The sequence below is a fragment of the Populus trichocarpa genome, chromosome 15 (assembly GCF_000002775.5).
Source record: "Populus trichocarpa isolate Nisqually-1 chromosome 15, P.trichocarpa_v4.1, whole genome shotgun sequence".
Lineage (NCBI taxonomy): Eukaryota > Viridiplantae > Streptophyta > Magnoliopsida > Malpighiales > Salicaceae > Populus > Populus trichocarpa.
Window position 1 is genome coordinate 7,564,802 of NC_037299.2, and position 27,129 is coordinate 7,591,930.

Consider the following 27,129-nt stretch of genomic DNA (forward strand, 5'->3'; position numbering starts at 1 on the left):
CATAATTGTGGCATTTCAACTAATTATTTCAAGTAATATATATTTTGTGTTTCAAAATATATATATCATTCATAATCTAAATTACATGAAAAAAAGGGTTTTACATAGGGCTTCATTTTGGTAGTTAGTCAGAATTTTCTTCTTCTTCGTCATCAATTGAATTGTCATCACCTTCATCGCAATCTTCAATATGAATATCATCTTCTTTATCGATATTTGGTTGTCCGCTAGAGCTCAAAACAAAATTTAACTCCTCTGCGTCAACATCAACAAGACTATCATCGAAAACACGAAAATTTGAATTTTCTTCCAATTCAATCGAAGGAGCAACTCGATATGGTTCAACCACCTCACTAACTTGAAAGACTTCATCTCGCACACTTGTGTCTTCGTTCTCATCCTGAACAACCTCGACACGACCCCGGGGTTTCGTTTTTAAAACGGACAACCAATCCACTCTTGATCGATCCTTTCTAAATGAAGGGGTGTATGTGTAATAAACTTGTTGACATTGCTTTGCGAAAACAAAGACATCGTTTATGTTGCGGAGTCTAGCTTTTGAGTTGATTTCGACCAGACCATAGTGCGGATCAACTCTGATTCCTCTGTCAGTCGTGTCATACCAATAGCATTTGAATAAAAACACTATATTCTGCTCGTTATGATATTGCAGTTCGACGACCTCTTCTAATCTACCATAGTAGTCAACTTCTAACTCACTACTAGTGGATCCCTTAACACAAACACCGTTGTTGTATGTCTTTCTTCCTTGCCCGTATTCTTCAGTATGGAAAACATATCCATTGACAAAATACCCGTTGTAGCACTTACATTTTCTTTCAGGCCCCAGGCTTAGTGAAGACAATGACTTAGGTGCACTCCTTCCCATTTGATAAACCTTGTATGTAATGTACATCAATAAACAGTAAATGAACGAGAATCTCGTAATGACATGCATACAGTACAGTAATTTTGCAAGTTAGAATGAGTTTGTGACAGTGCTTACATGTGTTCTGAACCACGTGGCAAACTGCTCATATTGTAATTGAAAGATCTGGGATTCGATCAGCTGTGAGTTATTGGAGAACAAATATTGACGATGTTGCCTGCAAGTGATAATGAGTGTATGATATTACAATATATAATTAACAGTATATTACTAACAAAGTTTAATTAGTATAAACTTACTGAATAAAAGGTCTCAGCTCATCACAGTTAAATAGAACATAGTTGTGTGCTTGTTTGAACTCTATTTCCAACAAATATCTTCCTCTTACGGCATTTTTAGGTGTGGGTCGTCCAGTATTGGAGAATATTGACAAGTTCCCACTGGAAGGCACTTCACCGCCATCATCATGCCGTGGAACGCGATTGATTCTCGTTCTCAGATGAGATTCGAAATAGTACGAGGTAAATGTTGAGATCTCCTCAACAATATAGGCCTCACATATCGAAGCCTCAACATGCGCCTTGTTCTTAACCTTTTTCTTGAGATTAAACAAGTACCTGCATTGAAATATTAATCAAGTATTTTCAATTAAGAAAAACATATAAAATACTTTTATATATGAATTACATTGCAACTGTAATATCTAACCGTTCGAATGGGTACATCCATCTATATTGGACCGGTCCTCCAGCTTTTGCCTCGAACGGTAGATGTATAGGGAGATACTCCATTGAGTCAAAAAATGATGGAGGGAATATCATCTCAAGTTTGCATAGTGTCTCGACGATATTCGTCTGAAGCCTCTCAATGTGATCAACATTCAACTTGCTGGAGCATATATCTCTGAAGAAATGACTGATCTCCGTGAGTGCATCCCATATTCCCTTTGGCAACAAATCACGAAAAGCTAATGGGATTAGTGTTTGCATAAACACGTGGCAGTCATGACTCTTCATTCCATACAATCTGCAGTCCTCTATATTAACCAGCCTTGATATGTTCGATGCATGTCCATCCGGAAAACGCAGACTCTTAAGCCATTTGTAGACTAGCAGTTGTGCGTTTTTCTCTAACACAAAGCTTGCTCTTGGTTTTGCGACCCGTGACTCATCATAAACCAACTCCATATTTTTACGGTTACAGTATAAAGCTATATTCCAATCTAGCCTTGATGTTGTCCTTTGTCTTCCCCTTCACATCCATGACGGTGTTGAAAATATTCTCAAACATGTTCTTTTCGATGTGCATGATGTCAAGGTTATGGCGGAGTAGATTGGTCTTCCAATAAGAAAGCTCAAAAAAGATACTTCGCTTTACCCAATTATGGGTCAAACCAAAACCAGGAAACTTTTGCTTACCTGATTGAAGGCCAAACACAATGTCACCGTACTCTGAGACAACATCATGCAATTCTTCACCAGAAAGACGCGGGGATGCAACATCTTTTTCAACTCTGCCAACAAAGAAATCTTTTCTGTTCTTTCTGTACCTGTGATGAAGTGGCAAGAAGCGACGGTGACAGTCAAAAAAAGAAGCTTCACCTCCATTTGCTAGCGTGAATGCCTTGTTGTTTTCCATGCAGTATGGACATGCGAGTTTCCCATGCGTGCTCCAACCAGAAAGCATTCCATAAGCTGGAAAATCATTGATAGTCCACATCAATGCCGCCCTCATAAGGAAATTTTGTTTCCTCGATATATCATAAGTCAGAGCTCCGGAGGACCACAACTGCGCCAACTCATCAATCAACAGTCGAAGACAAACATCTATATTCCGCCCCGGGCTTCTTGGACCGGGTATGACAGTAGATAAAAACATGAACTCCGGCCTCATACACATTCCCGGTGGCAAGTTATAAACTGTGAGTATGACCGGCCAACAAGAATAAGGAGCAACAAATGACCTAAATGGGTTGAATCCGTCTGTACACAACCCAAGACGCACATTTCTTGATTCAGCTGAAAAGTGAGGATGAACACTGTTAAAGCGTTTCTACGCTTCGCCGTCAGAAGGATGAACCATCACTCCATCAACCGCATGGTGTGCTTGGTGCCATGTCATGTGCTCAGCAGTCCTTGGTGACATGAATAACTTCTGCAGTCTAGGTGTGATCGGGAAGTATCTAAGTTTTTTATATGCCACTAGAGTCTTTCCCCTGCCAGTTCTAGGTTTGTAACGGGAATGCCCGCATGTCATGCACTCGGTCATCTCAGCATTTTCAAGGTAGTATAACATGCAGAAGTTAGGGCACATGTCAATTTTTTGGTATCCTAAACCGAGGGGTTTCATCATGGACTTCGCAGCATAGAAGTTCTCTTTCATCCTAGTTCCCTTCAGGTAAAATGCTTCTTGCCCATTCAATAATCTTGTCATACCCGGCCTCACTCAACCCGTGATCTGACTTGATGGTGAACACCTGTGCTACGGCCGATAATTTACTGTGGTTTGTGCAGCCATCCCATAATGGTTCGTCAGAATCTTTCAACAAATCAAAAAACCTAGCTGCATCTACATTAGGTTCTTCTTCTACGATTGGACATTGACTGCCATTACCTTGATTCATTCTCATTGCATCCATAACCATATTTCTGTAAGGATTAGTGTTGTCATTTGTCCGTTTCATGCACGTTGCTAGCACTAGAAGTAGACCCAACCACCGTTTCTTCCATTCTCCTCTCACTCTTCGCTAACAAATACTTCTCCATGTGCATACCAACACTGGTAATTCTCCATAAACCGTTTGTGTAGAAGATGCATCATTACAACATCTGGATGCAGATACTTTTTATTTTCACACTTCCTGCATGGACACCTAATACAGCCTCCAGTAAAATTTCTGGGAATAGATGTTGTGAAATTAATAAAACCCTGAACCCCATTACAATAATCCATCCTCCGCAATCCTTGGGGTGAATCTTGATACATCCATGAACGATCATCCATGACTTATATCGAACCTCTATAAAATTATGATGACATCATGTATTAATTAACTAAGTTAGGTAAATAAACTTGCAAAAATATTACTTTACCTCGAGATTATCCAACAAACCAATCACAACTTCTCATAAATATTAAATATTCATTATCATTTATTAACGTCCATACGAATTAAAATATATAAATTTACAGAAATTACCACTTCGCAATAGTACCATTGATAAAACTTTAAACGGGCCCATTAAGCAAGCTATTAATTATTTCAAAATAGCACATGTAATTCGGTAATTCCATAAAGAAATAACAATTTACAAACAAATACAATCTTACAAAATCTAAAACAAACCATAACAGGTACAAAATTATATATTCATATACTACAAGTTTGTTTCAGAAATAACAATAAAACATGTACATCTACTAACAAAATACATATACTAAAAAAACAATAAAATTGACATTTAATTAAATGTTAAAATTTAAAAAGATAGAATTACTTACAAAAATTGATAAAATCCGTCGGTAAATCAGAACACGGATGCTGTGACCACAAAACTTCAAGAAATATAACTTGTTGTGTTGATATGAGGAAGATTTTTTTTGGGGGGGAGGGGGGGCTGGTTGTTTGCAGATGGGGAGAGTTGGGATGAGGAAGAAGAAGGAGAAATAGGGGAGGAGAGGGTCGGCAGAGCTGTTATATTGTAACAACCCGGCTTTCTAAGCCCAAAACAATAGTAATTTTTTTTTATATATATATATATTTAATACACATGGTGCCGGTAATCAAAGAACTTGAATCCTCACATCATCAAAATACAATCCATACAATCAACAGTTCATTCAAAAGCGAATCTTACACAAACACATAATATTAAGGTTGCATGATTTGAAGTTCATATTAAAAATATATATACATGGACATGAGTTTGCACTCTTATACTTCTAATAGCCATCACAATTTTTAAACAAAAAGGATCTAATAAAAGTTATACATTCAGTACATTGATCCCTACAAAATACATTGTGATTTAGAATGCATCTACTTAATTCCTTGCAAAAGTAGGTTCCCGTGTATCGGGTATCCTAGACATCTCGTTGGTGTGACGTCCCTGCAGCAGTACAAAACATTTAAGAGAAAACAAATACTTAATAATAATAATAATGGTAACTAACGGCCTAGCAATTAAATAAGCATTAACATTTATAATTTCTTCATGTATTTGATGTAACAATTAGTAGTACATATAGATACACAAGTTTTCAAATGCCATTCGCCGAAACTAGTCGTTTATTTGTCCCGGCTATCCATTCGGATTCCATAGCGATAGCTGCGTCGCTGCCAATCCTAAAATCGGCAGCCGAAACTACATCGCTGTCGATCAAGGAATCGGCAGCGAAACTGGGTCGCTGCCGATGTCTGTATCGGCAGCGAAGACTGCATCGCTGCCGATCCAGAATCGGCAGCGAATACTGCTGTCGCTGCCGATCCAGAATCGGCAGCGGAACTGCGTCGCTGCCGATCCACAATCGGCAGCGAAATCATCCCTTTTTAACCCGGCCATCCATTCGGACGCCATTAGCCAAAGCTAATCATTCTTTGTCCCGGCCATCCATTCGGATGCCATTAGCCGAAGCTAATCACTCTTTGTCTCGGCCATCCGTTTGGATGCCATTAGCCGAAGCTAATCAGTCCTTCATCCCGACCATCCATTCGGACGCCATTAGCCAAAGCTAATCATTCTTTGTCCCGGCCATCCGTTTGGATGCCATTAGCCGAAGCTAATCAGTCTTTTGTCCCGGCCATCCATTCGGATGCCATTAGCCGAAGCTAATCACTCTTTCATCAACAATTAAGCGTTCGACAATTTAATATCGGTTCTAACAATATGGTAGTACTCAAGTTAAAATATTCCAAGATTCAACGTATAAAAAAAAAAAGGTGCGAGTCACCTACCTGCTCCACCTGTGGGTCGTTCCTGTCTTGATGATGGTCCAATCCCGACCGCACCACCTAAGACATCAATGGTCACAAATCAGCACAGTTGTATTTATTTTATTTTTGAATCACATTCATCATCACACTTATTTCAATAGTTCATATGTTCACATTCAAGTGTTCCCTATTTTACACCATCATATCATGAAATTGTTATTAGCATTTAAGTCATTCCTGCCTAGGAGGCTTATTGTAGGAATCGGCAGCGAGAACTGGTTCGCTGCGGGCTGCCCAATTCGGCAGCGAGAACTGGTTCGCCGCAGGCTGCCAGTTCGGCAGGGAGAACTTCACCGCTGTTGGCGCCACAGTTTCGCTGCACAACGCACAACTCGGCAGCGAATATCACTTCGCTGCTAGGAGGTTCAGCTGCGGTAGCGAAACAGAATTTCGCTGCGCAACACACAAATCGGCAGCGAATATCAAATCGCTGCAGGCAGGTTCAGTTGCGTCAGCGAAACAGAATTTCGCTGCGCAACTCACAAATCGGCAGCGAATATTAATTCGCTGCAGCAGGTTCAGTTGCGGCAGCGAAACAGAATTTCGCTGCGCAACTACACAAATCGGCAGCGAATATCAAATCGCTGCAGGAGGTTCAGTTGCGTCAGCGAAACAGAATTTCGCTGCGCAACACACAAATCGGCAGCGAATATCAAATCGCTGCAGCAGGTTCAGTTGCGGCAGCGAAACAGAATTTCGCTGCGCAACACACAAATCGGCAGCGAATATCAAATCGCTGCAACAGGTTCAGTTGTGGCAGCGAAACAGAATTTCGCTGCGCAACACACAAATCGGCAGCGAATATCAAATCGCTGCAGGAGGTTCAGTTGCGTCAGCGAAACAGAATTTCGCAGCGCAACACACAAATCGGCAGCGAATATTAATTCGCTGCAGCATGTTCAGTTGCGGCAGCGAAACAGAATTTCGCTGCGCAACACACAAATCGGCAGCATCAATTTCAGCACAATCATCACAGTAGAACACATTAATTCCAGCAACAAACATCACAGCAGAACACATTAATTCCAGCAACAATTATCACAGCAGAACACATTAAGTCCAGCAACAACATCACAGCAGAACACATTAATTACCCCCTAGTTAAAGCCAGCCCTCTACCATGATTTGTTAGATGTTCTGAAATTGACTTTATTTCACTTTTGTTTGCTTGTTCTCTTGGTTAATTTCAGCTTCCTTCACAGCTGGCTTAGGTCTTAGATCAATTCTTTTCTTAGGGTTTTTCTTCTTCATTTTCGTTTTTGATCTTACGGGGGAGAGGAAGAGAGTTTCATGACCCATACCTTCTGAATTTAACTAAGTTTGAGGAAGGTTTGACACTATTCAGCTGCTGGTTCTCCTCCTTCTTCTTCCTCTCACGTTTTCCAGCTCTCTTTTTCCTCTCCTCTATGCAGCTGCCCACTCCTCTCTCAAGGTCTCATCTCTCCCTCACAAGTTCACAAAGTAATCTCTACTGGTCTGATTCACGTTTCTGTTGTGAAAGGGGAAGGGAAGAACGGCATGCAGCTGCTGGATTTGGAAGAAGATGGGTCATTCTCTCTCCCCTCTTTGTATTTATACTACCCATCCAATGAAATGGGTTGTTTGGGGGTTGGTTTAGGTGTGTCCTTATCCTTGTTTGGTTTATCTAAAATCAGTTTTACCCCTCCCTCCCAGCTCTGCGTCACTGTTCATTGAGAAATCGGCAGCGAAAACTGCATCGCTGCCGATTTCTGCATCGACAGCGAAAACTGCGTCGCTGCCGATCAAGAAATGGGCAGCGAAAAATGTGTCGCTACCGATTTCTGTATCGGTAGTGAAGGCTGCGTCGCTGCCAAGTCCAGAATCGGCAGCGAAAACTGCATCGCTGCCGATTTCTGCATCGGCAGCGAAAACTGCGTCGCTGCCAAGTCCAGAATCGGCAGCGAAAACTGCATCGCTGCCCAGTCCAGAATCGGCAGCGAATACTGCATCGCTGCCGATTTCTGCATCGGCAGCGAAAACTGCGTCGCTGCCGATTTCTGCATCGGCAGCGAAAACTGCATTCATCATCATCTCTCTCTCTCTAAATATATATATATTTTCCTTTGGGTGTTTACATATATATTAACTTTTTCCAACGGTTTCACCGACGGAAACTCCGTCGGTTATTACGTCGGTGATTCTGACGAAAACATAGACACGTCACCGTACGGATCTGCCATTTCAAATCCCTCGGTGATTCCGTCGGCAATTTAAACGGCAAACTGGTCACATCACTGTACGGGCACTGTACGGGCTGTGGTTTTGAATCCGTCGGTGATTCCGTCGGAAAACAATAACCCGCCAAAACCTCCACGTCAGCGACCCGCCTTTTTTTTAAATTCGGAAACTTTTCCGTCCGTAATGCAGTCGGTAACTACCGACGGAAATTTTCCATCGGTAGTTACCTACTGCATTACGAACGGAAAAGTTTCCGTCGGTAATTACAGACTGAATTACAGACGGAAATTTTCCGTCGGTAATTTCGACCTCAAAATACCGACAGAAATATTCCGTCGGTAAATCCGTTGGTATTTAGCGAATTTCTGGTAGTGCTTTATGCAATTTACAAGCTTTTGTTTATTTATCATTTTTTTTATTTATATCTCTTTACAATTTGTTTTTTACTTTTATTGCTTCATTTCTTTGCGTTTTTATTTACTTTATTGCTTTTGGCATTACCCTCATCTTTCTTTCTATTTACTTGTTAAAGTCACAAGGTTACTATACTTGTCTCCGCTCGAAATTAAGTTCTTAATTATGTTTCTCCTTGTTGGGAGGAAGAACCAAATAATATGTAGTATATTGATTGAAGAATCAATGATCGATCAACAAATTATTAACTGACAAATCAACAAATTATCATGTCTGGTGGGATTAATTTGTTTAAAAAACAATAGAATAGCTAGTGACTAGTGATCAGTCATTAACCCAACTGATTGAGGTCATCCCCTAGCCACGAGGAGGCCAAAAATAACTCACAAATATAGAGGTCTATGGAGTAGCCTCCATCAGACATGCCATTAGATGACTTTTCATCATCTAATTCCTCACATCAATATAGAATTGCATTAGGAGATAATAGTAATTTTCACATACAATCCATAAACTCTTCCATCTCTTCCAACAACACAGTCTCCACTAAAGTCTAATGAGTATGTTAGTGTTTTATAGCTTTGAAACAACCAATCATAAAGCAACTAGGAAACTAATGCAATTCTTCCATAGTAGCTTCTGGACCTTATTCCAAATCATTTCCTATGTTGATTGCCCTAAAATCTTAACCCAATAGACCTATAGAAACCTTTGGTAAAATTCCAGCTCAATCCAATGCCCAGATAAAATATTATGCTTGTTAGAGTAAAACTGTGTATTAAAAAAAATAAACATCCAACTACGAAAATTAATTAGCCCATGAAGTAGCTAGATTATGCCCCTCTTGTGCTTGAATTAAATTGAATAAGGTCTGATATTCACTTGTTGATGTTACCTCCTTGAAATCCATTTTGACCCAAATATTTTAAATAAACATATTAAATGCATCTTTGAGCTTATTTGCAATTGATCTTGTAATTGACCCAATTGTAACTCTCAATAGATCTTTTGGTGTAATTTGGATCGTATATCAAGACATATAACCAAACTTATATATAATCATCTATACCTTAAATGGATTGATAACCTACATCCAATTCCTGAAGAAATCAAGATAGCTAACTCTAAATAATTTTTTGAAGAGGATAACCAATCAACAAGGGAACACATTACTAAGTTTACTGATCATTGTAATGATGATGTTGCTAATACCTCTGTGAAATAAAATTACTTGGTTCATAACTAACTAAGACTACCTTTCATTAGTTCTTTATATTGCCACCTAATTAGGAAGAATTCAAGACTTATTTTCATAAGTATTTTTATAGATGTGAACTATCGATAACACTGGTTTACTTAGATAGGATATTCCAATATCAAGAACAATCCATATAAAGTTATGCCCTTCATTTCAGAAGTTTAAAAACCAAGTGCACTCCAATCATAATGGAGCGGGAATGCATTAAATTAATTTTAGAAAGAATGCAATACATTATATATATATATATATATATATATATATATATATATAAAGGTTTGTAGAAACTAAATATTAAGATATCTATATTCTTATAAGTGATGTTGCTCGATATGACAAGACACTAGCAAGACAAACAAAAAAAATCCACTTAAGGGAATATACCTAGTTTGCTACTTAAACAAGGTAGCAATGGTCCATTTAATGGCTGATTTAAACTTTGAGAAGGATTTTAAAGTTTAAAAATAACTAATATCAATCCCCAAACTCAAAAAGTCATCGCTATATTAAGAAGGACAAAAGGAGGCTAACAAGACTATTGATAAAGAAATAAAAGTGGTCAGAAAAAACTAATGGAAATAAAAAAATACATATTCAACATTAAAAGAGCTAAAAAGAGATATATGATCATTTGATACGAGGACAAATAAATCTCATGGGAAATCACATTGTTGCTAAAAAAATAAAGGAGAAGAAATATTATAAGTGATATAAATTATGAATACATGATATTAATAATTATGTCATCTTCAAAAATCAAATCTAAAAAGGCATTGAAAGCAAGTCGCATTCGCTTATTGGATAAGATAATTAAGTTAGGTTACAACCCCTTACTTAAAGTAATAATAGTAATAACTACTCCTAAATCAAATGGACTTATTGGTAAAGGAGAAATATAATAGACAAAGTTTGATCGACCATAATAAAGGTTGGAGTTGGTCACTAATGTTACCACAAGTAAGAGATATATCGATCATGATAAGACTAAATGATTGGCACTAAAAGATCATGTAAAATCACTTTATAAAATATATAGGTGCTCTACTTATCATTTGGTCATACATAAGAGAGAAATATTTGAAAACAAAATTGAATATATTGGCACATATCAAAAGTAAAAAAAAAATTAAGGCCAATTGACAATGAATGAAATAAACTTTAACCACAACATTAGTCATCCAAACTTAGAGCATGAAAAATTAGGCAGTGATCACCAGCATCTCCTAAACATTGAAAAATGGTGAAAACAAAGTCAGCTAACCAAAACTCGATTTAAAAGGACATATTCTTCGAACATACAAATGTGAAAGGATTATGTTAAATCATACAATATACCAAATGAATAGGTTTTGTAATTAGAAAAGACTAGTTAATTATAAATAGCAACAAACATTTGTTAGATTACTAACATGTGATATTAATGATCTACCACACATATGATTAATGCTATATTGGATTAAGGTAAATCCAACACGAAAATAGTTATACAACACTACCTAATAGTTGATTTAGGTAAGGACATACCAATTCTATATAAAAATAAATACCTTGATAGAAAGGGTGGTGAAGGTTCCAAGTCAAACACCATCTTCATCCATTCAACAACTCAAGAGGCAGATTTTAAAGAATCTTTTAGAAAAGTGGAAAAAGGCTATCACAAAAATAATAAGGAAATCTAAATAAGCCAATCAACACAAGAAAAAAAAATCTAAGATAATGGTTAATCATAGGAAAAAATAGAAACATGAAAAAGTCATTCAAAAAACAATAGCTAAAGATTTAGAGCTAAAAAGATGAGCAATACAATGATAGTCTAAAATTGTGCCACTCAAGTAACATGCTCAAAATATATCCTTGATCATTTAAAGAGAATAAAAGGGGGACATTCATGCTTAAAAAATCAAGAAAGTTACCCCAATTAAGAAGAAAACATCAAGTTGTTGCAATTATGGTGAAAATTAAACAAAACAACAACACTATCTAAACTAACCTTTCACAACCTAAATAAGGTTTAATTAGTATCTTCATAAATGAAGATACATAACTTTAAATAGAAAATGACCTTATGGATGATGATGACACTTTTTTATATTAAAAAATCGTAGAAGAATTGATCTCTAAAGCTATCCCATTAGACCCGGGAATTTTTAGAGAGAGAAGGTCTAAAGAGAGAATGATGTTTGTCATAACCCAATTTTGGGTTATTCCCCAAAAATCACCTTTTTTCAAAATCAAAATAAAAAATATAAAATAAAGGCTGGCAACATTAAGAAAGCAGGCCGGGAAATCAAGTTGCAATTTTTGGAGGAAATTCAAGGCCTAATTGTACCCTATTGTGCCAAAAAATGGAGAACAAATGCAAATTCAAGGTTAAATTAAATGATTATTGGACGAGTTTGCATAAAAATTAAGTCCGATGACATAATTAAATTTTTAATAGGCCAATTTGATTTAATCATGGGCCAAATTGAATTTTAATTATGTTTGAGAATTAATTTGGGTCCACTTGAAGGATTTAATTAAGTGTAATGACTTAATTATACTTTAAATAGGTCAAATAAATTTTATTTGAGGCTTAATTGGTGAAAAATTAAGTTTAAGAGCCTAATTTGGGCTTAATTGAGGAGATTGAAATTTTAAGAGACCAAATTTAATTTTTTTCCCAAGTTAATTTATTGAAATTAGAGGCCAAATTGCAAGAAAATTGATGTTTTTGGGTCAATTAGGGCTTAATTGAAGAAATCCGAGACCAAGGACCATATCGCAATAGGCGCATAACTTCGGGGCTCCAATTGAAGTTCATCAGGGGCTTAATTGCAAAAGTTTAGAGTCAATTAGAGGTTCAATTGAAAGCAATTTAAAGAGGGAGGACTGAAATGAACTTTGGCCAAAATCAGAACTTTGGTACTGCTCATCTTCTTCTTTAAATCTATGAAATAACTGCTCAGGTTACCTACTTTGCAGGTGCATTTAATGCACCTAAAGTCCACCAAATTTAACCAAAGGTGCACTAAAATGATCCTCTGCAGTTCCTCTACAGCTCCATGTCAATAGTTCAGTGTGAATGACAATTAATCGGCGCCGGCGTCGGCCTAAACATGCCAACTCAGGCAGCTTTTTCTGCAGATTTGACAGTGCACCATGCCTACTTAGAGCCAACGGATGGGATCATTCCCAACAGAATCAAGGGCTAAAAGTTTACCCCGGTATAGACGAGATTACCCTCTTCCACTTCCTATAAATAAAGGCTCCATTGGTGACCTGGAGGAGGAGAAAATCAGGTCCAAAAATCACAAAAAACCAGCCTTCCCCCTGTTTTCATTCTCCTTCTTTCCTCGTCAGTCTTCTACAACTCTCTCCACCTCTTCCCCAGCTGCCTTCTCCGGCGAGAATACCAACAAACCCGACCTATACACCACCACGAACACCAGCTCCACCACTGGAAGCCAGCACAACCACCAAGCAGCCACCACGACTCTCTCTCTCTTCTCCTTCCGGCCTTTCTCTCTCCTCTGCAAACTTCTTCATCCTACGCAGTAGCAACTCCGGCAACCAAGCTCTCCATCAACGCCGCCACCAACCTCTCCACCAGCACGACCATAGGCCCTCACCGCCTCAGGTGGTTCTCCATCCCTGCCTTGCATCAACCGTCCCTGTTGCTCACTGCTGCTGTCGCTGCATGCAGAATTCATTCTGCATGCAGCGACCAAAATAATTAACTTAGCTTTGGGCCGGGCCAGTTTTGGCCCAGCCCAAATGGCTGGGCTGGATCCGGCCTGGCCCTTATTTTTAAAAAAAAATCAAAAAATTTCAAAAATCATTTTTAAAAAATGTGATTTTCTCGAATATTTTTTTATCAATTTTGCATAACATCGGGTTGTATATTTACACTGTAAAATACAAATCCGGTATTAAAATACCTGGTTTTCTCCGAAATATTTCAAAAAAAAATCAAAACATTTTAAAAAAATGTCAAAAACTTTTAAATCAATTTCCCTTTTCAAAAACAAAAAAAAATATTTTGTTTTCATGCATACGGCCAAATCCTAAAATTTTTCCAAGCATATTTTTCATAAAAAAAACAAAAATTGCATCTTTTTCATGTTTAAAAAATAAAAATGGATATCGTAACCAGTTTATGATTATCCATTAGGATTTGGCCAACATGTCAAAAATCTTTTTCCAATCTTTTTTTTAGGATCCAAATATAGACTTTAATATTTGTGAGGTGTAAAATTACACGATAAAGTACACCCTCAAGTATTAAAGATACAAGGTGTAAAAATGCGATGCTAAAATTCAGACTTTAGAATGGTTAGGATTTAACCTGATAAGGTAGAGACTCTCATGAAGAGAGATCTGCCTAGAGCCTTAGAAAAGACCAACGAATAGAAACTCGACTTAGAAAAAACAATCAAACAACAATGCAGCTTACCTTAGGTAGGGTGCACTGGGGGTGATGCGTCTTCCCCTTGCACAACTAGTCCCTTACTCAGACTCTCGCAGACCATAGGTTCCTAGTGACCATAATACTAGGTGGCGACTCCTAAACATTAATTATAATTTTATGATTAAATCCAAAAACCCTTCCCAATACACAACACCTCACACAGGAGGCACGACAAGAGCCTCCGCCGTCGCCAGACGACGTCGCCTCGCGACAGGATGACGACTCCACTGGTGACCACCTTGTTTGGTCGGACTAAGCTTTACTTGTTTGATTGTTTGCCTTTTTGTTGGTCTTTACTTTTAGCTCGCATTTTTATTGTTTTAGCATGCATTTTAATAAACCTAATTCTAGGTTAGGTGGGGAGTAGCGGTCTGCCTCATGACTTTCAGTCGGGGTTCAGATTCGTGAAACATCCAACTATGAGCTGAGTGTTTACTCGGTAATAGCAGTCACACTATGCCCCAACCATTTCATGTAAACCCCTATACTGCCTTCACGCAAGGTGGTCACTAGGCAGTTCATAGACCTTTTCGAGACCAGGTAGAAAGCCTACCTATCATGTAATGACCTAGAACCTTCCTTTAAGCATGAAGTCCCTACATATTCATTCTGCATGGGTTTTTTCTATTCATACCCAATGTGCATACATTTGCATCCACACATATCCATCCATCCATTGTAAATAACATACATATTTGCATAAAAGGGGGACATTCATGCTTAAAAGACCGACGAATAGAAAAGACCAATGAATAGAAACTCGACTTAGAAAAAACAATCAAACAACAATGCAGCTTACCTTAGGTAGGGTGCATTGGGAGTGATGCGTCTTCCTCTTGCACAACTAGTCCCTTACTCAGACTCTCGCAGACCATAGGTTCCTAGTGACCATAATACTAGGTGGCAACTCCTAAACATTAATTATAATTTTATAATTAAATCCAAAAACCCTTCTCAATACACAACACCTCACAACAGGAGGCATGGCAGAAAGCCTCCACCGTCGCGCCCCTTGCGACAATGTTATTGGAGCCATAATGCCTCCAACCATTGTTAGATTTAGCTCATTTTCATATATGTTATTCATCTCACTATGCACTACAATCTAATCAGATGGATCTCAATTCTGATTTTTTAGTAGGGGGTTATTGCTCTTGTGACATTTTAGGTTATTAGGGGAGATTTTTCTAGTTAAAAAAATTTGGTCATTGGCTTTTTTATATAATATAATTGTTGGATTTGGCCAAGATTTCTATTGTGGTCTTATTGCTCTATTTCTTGTTGTTGAATGGTGGAAATCAGATTTAAAGTTTTGATTGAAACTCCTTTCTTCTTGAACATAGGTTGTCTACATTAATGTTGTCTGATATCGTAAAGGCCATCTCTCTACAATCAGCCGTTGGATTTGGATAAAACATCTTCTAGGGCAACCCCCACACCCTCCCCAAACCACCCAAAACAACTTGAAATTAAAACCCCATTACCCCCATAAAAAAACCTATAACACCACCTCGGTGCCTAAAACCACCAACACAAACAACCCCACCCCTAACACCATTAACCAACCAAAAGGCTCTTGGGTTGATAAAGTAATAGTATCAAACTCAACAACTCAATCTAAGATTGCATCATTCCCAATACAAGCCATTGGCATAATTTTAAAATCTTAAACCTTATAGTTGATGAGAGCACATCATGATGGAATCGTTGTATGGTGGGATTCTTTCTGACTTCAGCCTTGAGAGTGTCATGACAACCTAACAAGGCTTTATGATTTTTCAGTTTAAGAGTGAAGATGAAATTCATCTGGTTATAAAGAAAGGCTTGTGGATGTTTGAGGGGAGAAACATTGTCTTTCAACCATGACACCCTTATTTTATCTTAGATAAGAACAAAATCTCTAAGGTTCTAGTTTGGATTCACCTTTAGGGATTATCGTTTCCTATATGGAATGAAACAGGGCTTGTAATGGCTGCGAGTATAGTGGGGTGACCATTGTCATGTGATGAGCAAACCTTTAACAACACTTATCTCAATTATGCTTGAGTTTGTATTGAGCTAGATGCGTTTTTGCCATTGGTTCATAGTCTCCAACTGAGATGTAGGTTGTCTTCAGAAGCCATCATGATTTTGGTTAACTATGAGTGGAAACTGAGAGTTTATAAATCTTACAAAGTATTTGGACACTCATGCAAGACTTTGATTGAGATTATAAAATTACATGTTAATGATATGCTTAAGATCATGAATAGAAATGATTATTTAATGACATGTAACTCACAAATTAATATTATAGTAGTTGCTTCAACTTTGCCAAGGACTGTAATTATTCCTAAGACAGTAGCCTTAGATACCATTACCCTATGAACTAGTTAAGTGGTTGAAGAATACTAGGAACCAGCCAACCAGTTATACATATAGTAACCTCGATTGCCAATGCCCTAGGAATTGATCGACTAGACTAGGAGTCAATTGATCAGTCTTCTCAGAAAGCAATTCTAGAAGTTGTTAAACCTACTAACTTGAACCTTGTTGTTGGGAAGGACATATTAGATGATGAATGTGGGTCAATTTATAACTTGAATACTAACATCTCACATGTAAAAAAGGACTAACTAAATTTGCTTACAAATGCTCAGTGTAAAAGCTCGGCTTCATATGATAAAACAAGGTTTTCAAAGACTTCTCCTCTCCTCTTGCTACTAGAAAAGGCAAAAAAAAAAGGAAGGGGAAAAGTGTCTAAGGACCATTGATTATGCTATTTTATTGTGTCTCCACTTCCTATTTTTATGTTTGGTTGTTGGAATATTTGGGGTCTTAATGGCAAAATATATATATATAGCAGTAAAGGTTTGGATAAATAAATACAGACTTACCTTAATTGGTCATCTTAAAACTAAGATTGCTTATAGCCAAATAGGGAGAGTTGATATAACTATTAATCCTTCATCATGATATTTCTTTCTAATGTTTCAAATTCTATTAATTGTTATATTCTTGTTAGTTGGGATTCAAAGGTGTATAATTATCTACTTTCTTTACTTAAATGGATAACCTATGAGATGTCTAGTTTGGTTGATGGGTGCTTTTTTGTGGTCACTTTTATGGATGGCCTTAATACACTTGCTGGGTTTCAAGATCTATAGGATTATTTTAAATGTAACTTTATTGCATTTTAGTCTAGAACGTGACTTATTTTGGAAGACTTTAATGCTATTTTAAGCTCTTCTAATAAATATAGGGGTGGTTCTACCTGGCATGGTTACATGAATGATTTTGGTAGTTGTGTGCAAGTAACAAAACTGGTTAAAGTTCCTTATTTTGGTTTGAGGTTCATTTGGCATAATAGCCGACAAGCTAGGGACACTATCTTTGAGAAGCTAGATTGGATATTTGGTAGCTTATGTTAGCTCTCTAACTGGCTAACTACTTGCTCTGAGTTTGTGTCTAGGGACTTCCTTGATCATAGTGCCATGTTTGTTCAATTTGGTTATACCTTTTCTTAGGTAAAAGCTCTTTTTAAGTTGAATTTGTGGGTTATAGGGATGATTTTCCAGCTATAGTTATAGATGTTTGGCAGGTTCCTATTGATGGTAACCTAATGGTTAAGTTCATTAAGCTTTTGGGTATGCTTAAACCTAAGTTAAAAAGCTTACATCGACACAACACTAACCACATCTTTAGTCATGTTGTTAAGGAAAAAGGCTAATGGACTGTAGTAGAGGTTCTCCTTGATGTCTCTTCACACTCTGAAAGATATTTGGGCTATATGAATTTGTGGGCTATATGGCATCTGTAAAGGAGCTTACTGAGTTCCTTCAATAGTGTGAGGATGAGGAAACCTTTTTAAGCAAGGATCACGTAAGTAGTGGCTCACTTTAGGTGACATAAACATTAAATTATTCCCACGTATCTCTCTTTCATAGGTAGGTTAGGAATATGATACATGGTTTAATTGATAAGATAGGGACTCAGTTAACTGAGTAGAAAAATTTAGGTTAGTTAGTAGTTGGATACTTTTAGATACTTCTTTCAGCTCCTTCAACTTCCTACACTGATGATGCAGGCCATATTCCTCCTGACATGATTTTTTTCTTTGGAGTCTTTTATCACAGATGATGAGATTAGGGTTGCCTTACTCTCTATTCTGGATAACAAGGCTCCTGGTCTGGATGAATATACTTCATTGTTATTAAAAAATGTTAGGAGATTATTGGTAGTGACTTCATTGCAGTAGTGAGGTTTTTCTTTGATATATGACTCTTTTAGATGTGTTAGTGCTACCAGTATAGCTTTAATTTCTAAAATTGAGAATCTTGTTAGTATGAATGATTTTAGGCTTGTCTCTTACTGCAATGTTATGTATAAATGCATATTTAAAGTCATTATCAGTAGGTTGAAGATGATCCTACTACATGTCATAGGCCCATCTCAAACTTCTTTTGTGTCCAGTCGCTAAATATCATATGCCATTTTATTAACCCAAGACTTATGCACAATTATCATTTAGCAGGTCCTATGCCTAGATGATCCTTGAAGATAGACATAAGGAAAGTTTTTGATATTGTTAGTTAAGAGTATATCTTTTTAGGTTTGAGAGCCATTGGGGTTCCTAGTTCCATGGTTAAATGGATTAAGGTCTGCATATCTACAACGTATTTCTTTGAGGCAATAAATGGAGAATTAGATGGTTTTAACCCATCTTACCAGAGTATTTAATAGGGTGACCTTTTATCCCCGTATCATTTTGTCTTGGTTATATAGGTTCTTAATGGCATTCATAGATAGGCCTCATAGGGTTCTAGATTCTAGTTCTACTAAAGGTGTCAACAAAATATGATCATTCACATTTGCTTTACTGATGACCTTATGATTTTCTGTTAGGTGAATATGGACTTAGTTGGTATTGTGATAGGGGCCTTAAATGATCGTTTAAGATTGTCGGGATTGGTCACTAATTCAGAAAAGAGCCATATTTTATTGATGGGTATTGATAATGAGATGAGGACTTCTTTGTAAGCTCTTTTGGTTTTTAGACTAGGTTCCCTACCAATCAGGTATCTCAGTGTTCCTCTGATCACCACTCATTTGAAACATAATGACTGTTTGCTTTTTGTTGAGCGGATTATCTCAAGGATCAAACTATGGACCTTGACATCTCTTACTTATATTTGTTGTCTCAAATTGATAAAATAGTTTTATTCTCCATTAAGTTATATTGGTCTACCATGTTTATTCTGCCAAGCTCAATCATCTGGAGGATTGGAGGTATCTTAGTTGCATTTCTTTGGAATGGTTCATCCTTATCCCACTTAGAGTCAAAGTTACTTGGGCCTCATTTTGTAATTCTCCTAAAGAGGGTGGTCTGGGGATTAAAGGGATCAAACCATGGAATAAATAGCTATTCTAAAACATTTATGAAGACTCTTCTTTAATAGATCCTAGAGGAAGATTCTCCTTAGTTGGGATTAGTGTAAAAGAATGTTTATCTATTACATTGGTGATGGAACAACTACTTTTCTTTGGTTGGATTATTGGTTGTTGGATAGTTAGCAGATATGTGACATTTCGCCTTTTAGGGTTCTCTTTTTCATAAGGTTGCCTTGGGATGCAAAAGTTTCGAACATCATTGAGAATGGTACCTGAGCTTTTCCTTCGAGTAATTAGGACCTTTAGCCTATTTGGGACTATGTTCTTTTCCACCCTATTATGCCTTACCAGATCACTATATCTGAAAGAGTCATTTATCATGGAGAGATTTTTTTTATAGATTTGAGACATACAGGCTCTATGCATTATCTCATCTAATTTCCATGTCACATCTAGAGACATTCACTTATTCTATGGCTTACTACTTTGGGTCATCTTTATACCATAGATAGAGTACATGTTTATCAAATCATCACCTCCTCGGTATGTATCTTTTACAGGTTCCATGTTGAGACACATGACCATATGTTCTTCTAGTGTATTTTCTCAGCTTTGGTATGGGGTGCTATTATGAACAGGATCATTTTCGGGTGGCCTACTATGACATGTCAATGTTTGCTTCAATGGATATCTTTGTACCTCAGGAAAAAGAATAAATTCTTATATTTACTTGCCTAGTTAGTCCTCTCAACCATGATTTACTTCATCTAGTATGAGAGGAAAAACCGAGTCTTTTATCAGATTTATTAACCTCACTATAATGTTAGTGAGGAGATCTTTTAGCTTGTCTAGTCCTGCTTAGTAGATTTGGAATCCATTTGGCATCTTTCAGGGTCATATGATTTTTTGTTTTAGCTATTGTTCGAGTTCTACATAACAGGTTTGTTGTTATTTGCAGAACCGGTCAACAGGTTCTGGAGTTTCCAGGAATCAGTTTACCATTTCCTGGACTCTTTAGAACAACCAATCAATTGATTTTAGGGTTTCCAAATATCAGTGAACCAGTTCAACTATGGTTCCAATGTTGTTTTTTTAGTTTTTTACTCTTTTAACTTTTGAGTATTTCTTTAGCTTTTGCTCTCTCTTTTTTGTGCCCTTAGGTCCTTTGACTCTTAGTAATGGACCTTTGTATTTTTCATAGGGTATGCCCCTTATATTTTGTTCAATTATTCTCTTTGATGCAATTTACATTTATAAAAAAATCCATAAAGAAACTAAACATCTTAGATGTAAAAAGGTCTGTCACAATATTAAATTTATATAAGAGCGCGTGCGTGAGAGTGCTCGCGCGCGCTCGCACACACACACACACACACACACACACACACACACACATATATATATATATATATATATATATATATATAATGAAATAAAATTGAGATCATAGTACAATCCATATAATTAACTTATATACTATGTCTCATACTTTTTTTACAAGTTATCTATCGTTTAATACGAATTCCTTTAATCTTCTTTAATCTTGTTAGATATTCTTGACTATCCATATTTGGATATTATTAATATCAGTTAAATTTTCTACACGATTATGACTTAATTTTTCTTTCAAATACCATTGACTTTCATTATTTTTATGTAAAAACTCTTGGCCATCCTAATTTGGATGTCATTAGCCTTCGCTAATATTATCGAATTTTCCTAATCATCCCAACTTGGACATTATTGGTTGAAGCTAATTTTATCAAACATTCCCGACCATCCCAACTTGGATTCCATTAGCCGAAGCTAATCCTATTAAATATTCCCGGTCATCCCAACTTGAATGTCATTAGTCAAAGCTAATCTTGTTAAATATTCTCGGTCATCCTTATATGGATGTCATTAGTTAAGCTAATCTTGTCAAATATTCCTGGACATCCTAATATGGATATCACTGGCCAAGCTAATCTTGTCAAATATTCTCAGTCACCATAATATAGATGTCATTAGTAGGAGCGAGCAAAGAAACCAAAAAACCGAGAAAACTAGAAAAAAATAACCGAACTGTGAAAAAAACAGATTAGAATTAAAAAAAAATTAACCGGTTCGGTTTCGGTTTTATAAGCCTAAAACCAAAAAAACTGAACCAAAAAAAATAAAAAATACAAAAAACAATCGAGCCAAACCGAAGTGAACCGAAACCGGTCGGTTTGAACCGATTTTTGTTCTAAAATAACCGAATCGAAACCGTTTGATTTGAACCGATTTCGATTTAAAAAAAAAACTGGTTTGGTTACTTTTTTGGTAAAAACCGAACTAAACCGAAAATGATCACCCCTAGTCATTAGCCGAAACTAATCTTATTTAATACTAAATTACTTCTTAGAATTACATTGCTTTCAAAAATAAAACATCATAATTTTGTCAATTTAAATAAGAGGAAAGTCACCTACCTGCTCCTCCGATATTGCAGTCTCTTTTAATAGAAGGTCCAATACATGTCCTTCCTCCTGATTTATAATGAAGCTTTTAGTTTATGTTTTGTTAAAGTCATTTTCTACAATAAATTTGTTTTCACTTCTTGTGCATCTATTTTTTTCCCCATACATGTCAATTTGCTTTGTCACAGTATACACACATATACAAGGTACATTTTCAAGGTTAGTGTATTAATGCTCAACTATTTCTTTATTCATAACATTAGTCTGTGTTTCTATAAGTGGCACATATATAATGTATACAATCCAATGATTCCCACATTTATAATAGTAGCTTATACAAAGGCTAATATATAAAAAAATCACACATTGGATTCTTTCCCCTAATTTTCTCCTTTTTGGTCGTACCCCATGTCTCTTAATATGGACATGATGTACTTGCTTTTCACATTCATTGTCATATATTTATGTTAGTGTGATCTTTTACACCATCATCCTTTAATTATTATTAGCATCATTAATTGATTTTAAAATGTCAAGGTGTATTTGATGTCACCATTAATGTCTCTCTTTTCCAAGTCCAAGCATGGACTTCAATTAATGATTCTTCATCATGTCTTCTTTCTTACACTTAGCATGCCTTATACTTTTCCATTACATATCTCTTAGTGAATTATAACATGTACATTATTATCATCAACAAAATTCTCTAATCTCTTAAGCTTTGTTCCAAGAAAAATATTTTTTAACAAAGGATATTCATCATCATTGAATATATTCATAAACGCCTATAAGAACCATTTTCTTTCATATTTCTTTATCTTGGTCGAAATATAAGCAATTATTAAACAAAGTTTTATCTTTTATATATTCTTAACCATGTATAATTATCAATCACCAATTAAATTCCTCTAATTGTTCAAGTCATTTTTCATTATTATTATTATTAACTTTTGTTTAAGCTATCTGTTTATATAACACATAGCTATCAATACATACACAAAATCCATTTTCTTCTAATGTTCTCTAAGAGTGGCTAAAACTCAATCTTGATGCAACATCTATTTTTTTTTTTTAATTTAATAGTGCCAAATCCTCATTCACATCAAAATAACACAATATATTTCACACTTTTCAATTCAAGCAACATAGCCACACATAAAAATAAGCAATAGAAATTTAAGATCATGGAGAGTTTCTTGACTATTAATATCATCAAAATAATGGGTAAGGAGTTAAATCATCAATAATATGCCTAGACACACATGGAACAACTTTCTTCTTCATTTTCTTTTGTTTTTAGCCGAATGGGTGAGGTTTGATTTCACCCTCAAATCTTATGGATAATAATGTTATTTTTCTAGGTTACTCTCTCTCTATTTTTTCTAATCATGCAAATTCTTCATTTCCCCTAAAATGATTCAAGAACCATAACTAAAGAAATCTAAAATTTCTGAAAATTACTTACAATTTCCATTTAGAAGATGCCTAGTATAACTCTAACTTGCATTTTTATCTCCCTTGGACACCTCTTCATGTTTTTCTTCTTCATTTCTCTTCCACTTCTCTTGTTCTTCTCCTATTATACACCAACAAGTCTTTTCTCTTCTTTTGGTGTCAGCTCAAGTATTTATTTTAAGGCTTTTAACTCTTTTCTCTTATTGTTTTCTCTTTTTAGAGGTGGAAAAGTGGCATGCATGACTGATTTGGTGAGGGTAGTTCTAAGAGAAGTTGAAGATGATATGGGCTTTTCTCCCCCTTCCAGCCATCGATCGTTTTCTTCAAGAGAGGGTTGACTTCTACTTTTTTTAGTCATTTACCTTATAATGTTTAAGATATTTAGCCTCCTTTCTCTCATATTATTTAATGTGGTCCTTAGTTAGGTCACTAGTTTTTTTATTCCTAACCCATAACAATCAAAATTGTTCATATGAGTTTATTCATTTTTATTTTCTCTAGATTCATAGTCATTTATTCAACTTTGCTTTCTTATCCATTTCTTCTCTCTCTCTCTCTCTCTCTCTCTCTCTCCCTCTCTCTCTCTCTTTTCAGATTTTACATTCTTCACCTAGTAAGAAATTTCATCCTTAAAATTTAGGTGTCATACTTGGGTCTAAAAATAAGTTGGGATATTTCTTCCATATTTTAGATTCCCTCTTCCATGTTTCTTCTTTAATTTGTGAACTTCGCCACATGACTCTTAAGATGAGAATCTTCTTACTTTGAAGTTCCTTTTCATCACACTTGAGTATTTTTACCATTTTCACTTCGAGTATTAAATCTTATATCACTTATACTGGTACTTGCGACAATATTTATATAGGGTCCATTTTGGATTTTCACACTAAGAAGACATAGAATACATTGTGAATTTGGCTAATTGCAAAGGTAAGTCCAACTCATATGTCATAAGTCTGATTCATCTCTATATTTCAAATGGCCCAATGAACCTCGAGGCTAGTTTTTCTTTCATATAAAATCTCAACATATGTTTCTATGGGGCCATCTTAAAAAACACTTTGTCTTTCATACAAAATTCAAGAGGACTTCTTTATGTGTCTCCATACTTCTTTTGCCTATCCTAGGCTGCCTTCATTTGATCTTTAATAATCCTTACCTTTTCGGTGGTAACTTGGATTAGTTATGCTTCATACAAATTTTGGTCCCCTATTTCCTCTCAACATATCAATGTTCTGCACTTTCTACCATATAGGGCTTCATATAGGGTCATCCCTATTGTTGCCTGATAGTTGTTATTATATGTAAATTCCACTACAGATATGTGTTTCTCATAGTCCCCCCCTCTAAATTCCAAGGCACATGCTCTTAATAAATCTTCCAGAATTTGAATAACTCTTTCGGATTGACCATCAGTCCGTGGGTGGAAAGTAGTGCTTACATTCAGTCTCGTTCCTAGGGCATGTTGTATGCTTGGCTAGAGACATGACAAAGTAAAGGTATATAAGTACCAATCAATATGGAATGGTCCTTCAATAATGATTCTATATATGCCAACCTACACAACCACCAGTAACTATTATGTTTTTCCCTATAATTATGGATATGTCTTTCTTAATGAGGAGTCATACCCAATCATGCAGATCAAGGTTAGAGGAGAAGTGAAAGGTGTTTTACTTTAGAAGAGTTGGAAAGATAAATGAAGGCAAAATGAAATGTAGTAGAAAAACCTGTAAAGGATGATAAAGTCAATAAGCCAATAAGCAATGAAGAAGCCATTGAACTTATCAAATTGATATAATATAATAATTATAGCATGGTTGACCAACTAAAGAAAACCTCATGTCAGATATCCCTACTCTCTCTTATTTTGTGTTTAAAACTATATAAAAAGGCATTTTATAAGGTTTTAATTGAAACATATGTTCTTGAGGATATCATATCTGATACCATTAAACATATGGTGGAAAGCATTTAGGCTACCAACTACCTGTTTTCTCTGAAAATGAACTAGGTTTGAAAGGCACTAGACACAACAAGTTGTTGCATGTCATGATTGAGTGTAAAGATTACATCACAACTAATAAATAATGGCTTAACACTTAATGTGCTTCTAAGGCACATTTTAGACCATTTTTTGGTTGATACATCATATATGCATACAAGCAATATAATGACAAGGGATTATGGTGGTTTACTAAGGCAAGTGATCAGTGATATTGACATAGAATATTTTTATAGGTGTCATTGAACCATAACAGTTTTAGGTCACTTTATAAGTTATTAATATTCAAACTTCTAGTAATATATTGTTGGATGACCTTGGATCTATGTTGTGGAAGCAGTGACATTATCTTTCCATCAAAGGCTCAAATATGTGCTCAATGGAAGACTAGTGACCATAAAAGTGGAAGAGGTGCTTTCTATGATAAAGATTATACCACTACCTTATATAAAAGTTGAAAGAAGTTAAGAAGGAGATCTTCATACCTTTGAGGTTGTGAATGTAGATTTGGTTCCTGAGAAAACAATACTTGTAACCCTAAATTTTTCAACCATGTTGTACATTTCATAACAAAACTTTACATGAAAAATACCAAGAATTGTTTTTCTTTGGTTATTCAATAACGTTTAGCCACTTGATTAATTTCATGCAATCTTTTAATGTTAGAAATAATTCTAATAAAATTTTGGTAGAGTTTCTCTAAAATATCACATCCTGCAATTGACACATCAACACTTTATACACATTAGATCCAACCCTTTTGGATCACCATATCAATCTCAATACGTCAGGCAACCTTAAGCCCACCCTTTCACCACATCATCTTTTATCAATCCATATGATAACCGATCATCAACATAATATATAGCAATAACAATAATAAAACCATTTGAGTATACATTACAATTTTCAATACACAAAATAAAAGTAATTATTTAGTTAAAATTACATACTTGATAAATCTAGTTCCAAATTACATATGCATTTAGTTTATATTATTCGTTACATAACCAAAAAGGAATTTTTAAAACATTTGCGTACAAAGTAGATACCTAATCTATAAACATAAACAAATAATTTATTACTTATGTCTGGTATACGAGGTACCTAAAACAGAATATACATTAACATAAATAAACATTTATATCTCATTAAAAATTTTATTTTAAATATGTATAACTAAGATTCCATTCCAAATATTTCCCTGACAATAAGCTTGTAATCTTCCACCTTTACATATAGCCAACCATTCAATCCTGATATCAGTACGCCTGGTATCATTAGTCACCATCTCGAGGCAAACTAAATTAATATCATTAGCCTCCACCACACGGCAAACTAATCATAATAAATCATGGCATTAGTATTAAATAATATCATTAGTCTCTATTATATGACAAATTAATCATAACAATTCTTCATATCAGTATCAACTAATACCATCAGTCTCTACTATGTGGTAGACATTATAACAATTCTCGATATCAATACCAACTAATACCACTAGTCTCTACCGCGTGGCAGACTAATCATAACAATTACTGGTATCAGTACCGACTGATACCATTAGTCTCCACCGCATTGCAATTTTGTTTAGGATTTAATTAATTTTTAATTGTTTTGTGATATGTTATTATATGGTTATTGTTGTCTCA

The 27,129-nt window shown here is 35.8% G+C and overlaps 1 long non-coding RNA gene across 1 annotated transcript; it reads right to left on the reverse strand.

Moving 5' to 3' along the window:
- Positions 1-4,734: 4,734 nt before the first annotated feature.
- Positions 4,735-7,494, reverse strand: LOC127904396 (uncharacterized). The gene is made up of 3 exons (XR_008057525.1): positions 7,184-7,494; positions 5,844-5,900; positions 4,735-4,998 (listed from the first exon to the last, which is right to left on the reverse strand). It is a non-coding gene; the product is annotated as an uncharacterized LOC127904396 (long non-coding RNA).
- Between the last annotated feature and the right edge of the window lie 19,635 nt (positions 7,495-27,129).